This window comes from Haliaeetus leucocephalus, unplaced genomic scaffold (assembly GCF_000737465.1).
Source record: "Haliaeetus leucocephalus isolate CR32 unplaced genomic scaffold, Haliaeetus_leucocephalus-4.0 Scaffold166, whole genome shotgun sequence".
NCBI classification, from domain to species: domain Eukaryota; kingdom Metazoa; phylum Chordata; class Aves; order Accipitriformes; family Accipitridae; genus Haliaeetus; species Haliaeetus leucocephalus.
The window spans coordinates 1,621,159-1,627,817 of NW_010972602.1; positions in this window are offsets into that span (position 1 = coordinate 1,621,159).

Here is a 6,659-nt window from a genome sequence, read left to right on the forward strand (position 1 = left end):
CTGATGAAGTGAATTTGAGGTTTTATTCAGGGTCAGTGATGACGTGGATTCAGATACCCGCTCTGAAATACTGCCTTTTTCTCCTCATGGATTTATATATGGAGCAGATACACCTGGAATGAGCCATGGGGCTTCTATTAAAGGACTGGCTTAGCAGCAAACAATACAAGCAGCATACAAGCTTTCCAGCATACAATCCAAGTGCAGGTCACATCAAACATTAACAGGTTGCATCTAAAGGACAGAACAGGAAAGCTGAGGTTCACAAATAACTACCTTTGACACTCCTCCTATGTTTGAGTCTGATAAAGAAGATTCTGCAGAGCTTGTAATCACTATGGAGCATGGGAAAGACCCAGCCTAACACATCCTATGCTATCCGACTCACCGGACAAGCTGCAAATAAATTAAAACCACTATCTGGTGTTCTTGATTCAGATGCTTCCTCCTCCACCTCAATTATATTTACCATGATGACTTAAAAATACGAGTCTGTACGAAATTAAGGCACATTACTGAATATTGCAGACAATCCTAAAATGGGTGGAAGGGGTGGGTATCAGCTTGGGCTTTGGGCCACATGTGATGTTCTTTCAACAAAATACAAATCCTACCAACCCACTGCTCCAGAAGCCTAGAATTTTACTTATAGGATACTAATGAAAAAGGAACATGAAATGTCCTCTCCTTTCCCCAAACCATGGACAGAGCTGTCTCTCATATATGAAACCATCAGCTCCTTGCTGAAAAGAGAATCAAAAAATTGTAACTGACAGCATAAGGCTAGACAGGTATTTTATTACCAGAACTGATCAATGCATAGCTAACTACTTTTTATGAATCAAAAGAACTGAATTACTATAGTAAGGTATGGAAACTTGCCTCATTATCTATGGAATTATTTCATCTCCCTTCTCAGCCAGTTAATGCCCAAGACTTAATTACTTCGGTATGACCAGCAGTCTTTCTAGATAGTCAACAGAAGCACAAAGGTTATAAAAGAATAGAAAAATATTAATAATAGGAGCTATGACACTCATAACAGCCCCCTCAAAAAATTAAAATAATTACTAAATAAAAAATTACACAAATACTATCATTATCTGTCACGAACTCCTGAGTGATCCAACTGATTCTATTCTTTGCTTCCCTCCTCAGTTTGTTTCCAGCACTGTATTTACCCAAATGAAAGAAAAGGCTTTTTGTCCAAGTATTTTACTTTAATCAACAATTTAATTTAGTCATCAATATGACGGCAGGAAGAGGAACTCCCTAGTGACAAAGGAGCACAAGTATGGCCAGAACAGCCCAACGTGGTCCGAAGTAGGACTGTGAAAGAATTTTAATGAAAGTATTAATAACTATATGAAACAAAGTAATGAAAATATTGCATAAAACCCCACAACTACTTTACAAGATTAAATATGGAATTATGAATCGTACTAGTTTATGACATTCTATATTTTTAAATAAGCTTTAAAAAGGTCCTAACAATGAGATCCTTCTAAATCTTGAGATGATTTAAGAAAAAGAAAACAAACAAAAAACACTAACAGGTGGCAAGCACTTCTGAGACAAATTTTGCTCACCATGAAGTGAGGATCTTACCACATCCATGGCTGAAAATGAAAGCATGAACTTGAATTCAACACTAGAGGAACACAGCTCCAGAGCAGAGTCCAACATTTATTACCTAATTGCTAATATGGTCCTCCATTATGACAGACATGGTAACAGCGAATATATTTAATTTATCATCCTATTTCTAAAAAGTTGTTTGTTTGTGGTTTCCTTTATTTCTTTGGTTACCTAAACCCAATGGGTCCTGCTGCATGGTGGGTTCTAAATACAGATAAGAGAAGGTTCGTTTCTTCTGTGCCCTTTCACATAGGCTAATTCCTCTTGATTCTCCCTCCACTCACATCTCTCTTTGGCATAGCAGACTAGATGCCCTGGCTTACACAACATTCCGTTAAAGGCAAACAGAAGTCTAGGAGCATGTCTACATGCCCTCTAGCATTACGTGTATATACTTTCCACTTATTCTATAGATCAGGAGGAGGAGGTTTTTAACTTTCTGTTTGTGGAGTACCTAGTTTAACAGAGCGTTTGGAGCTTTAAGTAATGCTAAAGGTCTGCAATATGGCGAGCCTTTTAAACTCCGTATATCCTTTTTGTTCATTTTCCCCTTCTGTTGTTAAAGGCTTGTGCAAACACCTCCTTTAACAAGGAAGCATTGCCTAGCATTATTTTCATTATTACCCACAATTACCAACCTTAAAACGCAAGCAGTCTTAATGACACAGGTTATTTCTGCCAGATCATAAAAAAACTATTCCAAACCACCATGATAACTGAATCCAGAAGCATCTTCCTTCTCTGAGTCAGAAAGAACCATTCTTACTCGTTATTTTCTTTTCCTTTGCATCTTTTCCTTTTATAGAAAACACCCAAGCAGCAGATAAAAACCTGCACATATACTATGCAACAAGAGAAACGTGTATCACACCAAAAGCTAAATAAAATTTAAAACTTTCAGTTAAGGAACATTCAAATTTCTGGCCAGAATCTGGTATCTTTACTCACACTAAACACCCTATTTTCACCCAGCAATCAGATTGAAAGGTAGATTCCTTAAAATGGAATAATTAAGAGCGGAAACGAGATGCCAGGAACTTAGGAGAATGATGCAATATATAAGTGACAAAAACCATATATCCTCATTGCTAGTACATTCAGAGTACTGTCATAATTCCAGGCCAACTCTATTAGCTTTAGTAAATGCGAAGGTGCCCTATTAGGCATAGTAAAGGTATTGTATAGGTTTCTAAATAGAACTATTTAAGGCATCTGGCAAAGTTGGCTGGGAGAGGTCAACTCAGTTTGGGAAATGGAGCATGTTATACAATGTGAAAGAACACCAGATGGCAGAAGTTCAGCACAAAATGTTGACTATTTGCACTTAAGCTGATAGAGCAAGTTGATCACAAATCTCTCCAATAAAATGTTCCACTTGGCTCAGCTCCTTCTTGGCCTATAACATCTCTTAAAAAGAGATCCTGATAAGTGAAAGAAAGCAGACAGACAGATTGCACAAGCATCTTGCAGAGAAAGGGGAAAATTAAGGTTCCATAAATCAAACCAAATTTTTAAATGTTAAAAAATCCTTCGTAGTAAAACACAATAGCAATTTAAGTGAAGCAATATAGCTGCTATTTCAAATTTTCTGTTTCACACATTGATGCTCACTCAGAGATTAAGCAGGCATTCAGCATAAAGAACTCATTACCACTCCAGCAAGTTTTTATCCTGCAAGCAGCAGATGTAGCTCTCATAGAACCTTTATTACACAACCAAAATGATCCATCATCATTTAATGCCAGCAGCATTGCTTGGTGCATCACCTGTGCCCCTCAGTTCCCAAGTCTTAAGAGCAAGTATTAATTGTCTTCTCTATTATGAGTCTACAGCTGAAAAACATACAACTACAATGTGTAAAAACTGTAAAAGTGCAGGATGAACACATACTATAGTGAGAAGAACACTTTTTTTTCCTATTGTTTGCTTCCTATCGACACAGGTATAGTTTATTTATGGCACATCACTTACATAAATTTAAGGGAAAAAAAAAAGTATTTGTTGAGGTGCCAAGTCGTAAACTGCTTTGCATATTTATTCCAACATTTGGGATGCAGGTACAAATCTATTCAGAAGCTAGTCATTGCTTTTTTTTTTTTAAGTCTGTGTCATAAATACTGAACTGGGCTCCATTTTGCCCCCATTGCCCACAGATTTATCCACATTATTATACAATTTATACAGATTTATACACGTTATTACACAAATACAATTGTCACAATAGCATACCCTGTCCTCTAACAAACCAACGAATTGCTAGGTAAGGTATAGGCTCCAAAGTGTTGCATGCAAGGAACAAAATTCCTAACAGTATAACAGCACAATGATGGTAGAAAAAAATGTCGTAAACAAAAACAGTGAAAAAATAAAAAAGATTTAGAGAAGATTCTTGGTAGATTATGTATGGTTTATTTTCCCTGTAACTCAGCTGCATGGAAGTTTTTCCTTCGTGTTAGTAAAAGGCTTATAATACACAAAAGTTTTATATGAACAAGAACCATATTCTTCAAACACTGCCAAATTTGAGTCCCAAGAGGCAGCTTGACATTAACCATCTGTTCAATACGACATAAGTTTTGGAACATCTCTTACCAGTTTTTCCACTTCTATTTTTCCTGTATTTTACATTCCTAATGTTGTGGTCTTCCACAAAATAGTGTTTTGTTTTGTTTTGTTTTTCAAGTCGATCATTTGTATAGCTGACTTGCTATTAAGTCCCTAAATAAAAGAGGTTTTTTTCTTTAACTTGTATCCCTCTATTCTTTCATTCACAGGAATAGTAATAGCAATAACAGGTTAATATTTCAGAAAGTCGAAGATCAGTACTTACTTCCTAAATATAAACAATTTCATTAAGATGTTAACCTTAAAGACTACTAAAACCAAGACCATAGTTACCAGATCTGGGCAGGAATGACTAAGTTGTGGAAAGTGAAACTGACCGCACAACTGCTACAAAAAAAACTGAATGACAAGAAGAGAAAAGTAAAAACTTCTTTGCTGTTAAATTTTAGAAAGTGGAAAACCAGGAGAAACTAAAAATGATCCTGTTTTAAGCAAAACTGAAGAATCCAGATAAACCGGGTAAAACAAAAGCTCCCCACACATTCAATAGTTAAAACTACAGACAGATAGCACTTATTTTTAGAAAAAAATACCCATTTCTTCATAAAACTTTTCCTTCCTAACTAATGGGGAGCCAAACTGCTCTCCAAATCATATTGCGCATGGGGACCTGAAGAACGCTGGTTTAGAAACTTGGTCTACTGTCATTTGTTGACAAGAAAAGGCTTAGAACTGACATTAGAAACAGTTCTAGCAAAATAAGAATAAATTCCCACCCTGACAAGGTGTGAGAGGTAAGACTCATTTTCAAAATTGTGGTGTTCTCCTCTGCAACATGCCAAAAGAAGCAAGTTTTCTATCTTTTTTGCAGTGCTTTTACTCAACAATAATACTAGAAGAGACTGGCTTGCTGACTACCAAAAGATAGTCTAAGAGGAAATAGAATTGTTGTCTATAAACACCTCAGAAAAAAACAAAATAAAAGAAAAAAATAACAATTTAAGCCAAGTGACAATGAAAGCACAAGAACAAAATGGTAAAATGCCTATCAACACCTTTTCAAAAATTACTTTAACCTAATCATCAAGTTCTGAAGTAATTCTCCAGCAAGAGTAGCAAGAATGTACAATACTAAGTAGTTTTAAGTTGCCTGAAAGAGTTACAAGAGCATTTAAATAACCGCATTTTAAATAAAGCAACAGACAAGACCCACATACGTTTCTTCTAGTCCAATAAAGCTGTCTTAAGTTTCAGGTAAGTTTTGTCTCAGCGGTATACAAAAGCAACTGAAAGTATAAAGTCCTTCCCGCCAAAGAGGGATGCATAATCACAGTTCAGAAGTCTAGGTAACAGTTAATGGAACCAGGAAGAAGAAACACTGGTACAGGCCTACAAATTAGTTCAAACACACAACAAAAATACATAAGCAAAGTACTTGGGACTGCACTGGGAGCATGACCTTTTTGCTGACATTTTCACCTCTAATAAAATTATGACCTAAACAAAAGGTATAAAGCTTTCAGACAAAATTCAAGGAAAGACTAGAATCTTTTAACTGATCTTTTTGAGGTACAAGACTCAGCGTGTTCTTCTATATCCTGAGAAGATTACACAGCTCTCCATGGCAACCCAGAATGCAAGCACCCTGCAGCCAGCTGGCAAGAATCTAACAGGAACAGCACATTAGGCTGAAAAAGCTTCTAAAGCAGAAGAAAGGCTACAGCTTCAAGGTGGAGTACAATTTGTGTCTTAGCAATCAGGTCAATAAAGGGATAAAGAAAAGTTCCTGATTAACTATGCTCCTCCGTTCAAAAACCGAATAAGCAAAAGAAGGGGAGGAACTAGACTACCAAAGGCTACAGTCTAGCAGATAAATGAGGCCAGGTATAATACGAGTTTACATATGCCACACCATAACGTCTAACTCTTTAAGAGTTTAGAGCTTGTTCCCTACATACTTCACTCTTCACAGTATGTTTGCAGGTCCTTTGGTTCCTGTATAGTAACAGCGTGTTTCATTCCACCCCCTTAAAATTTTCCTTACTAATTATCATCCTTACGCACCTCATTAAGCGCAACACAACTGATTAAAGATACGTGATGTAATGCCTTTTTGCTGCTACCGCACTTGAGAGAAACAAGGGCGATGTCTGAAGGATACACCATCGATAGAGGCTGGCCGGATAGGTACGTCTTGCGTTTGTTTCCAAAGAAGTGAGGCCAACGACCGCCAGGAGAAATACCATTAAAGTCCAAATACGGGACTTGAGATACCAACAGCAGCTTTCCAAAGCTGGCTATGCGGGAAGTTTATTCGCCGACACACCAGGCCGCCCAGAAGCGGCTCTGCGATAAAGGCCGCTGCAGCCTTGTGAAGCCGGGACCGCAGGAGCCGGCGCTGCCGCCGGAGCCGCCCGACCGCGGCGCGGGAGCAGGTGCTGACAGGCGGCGGCGGG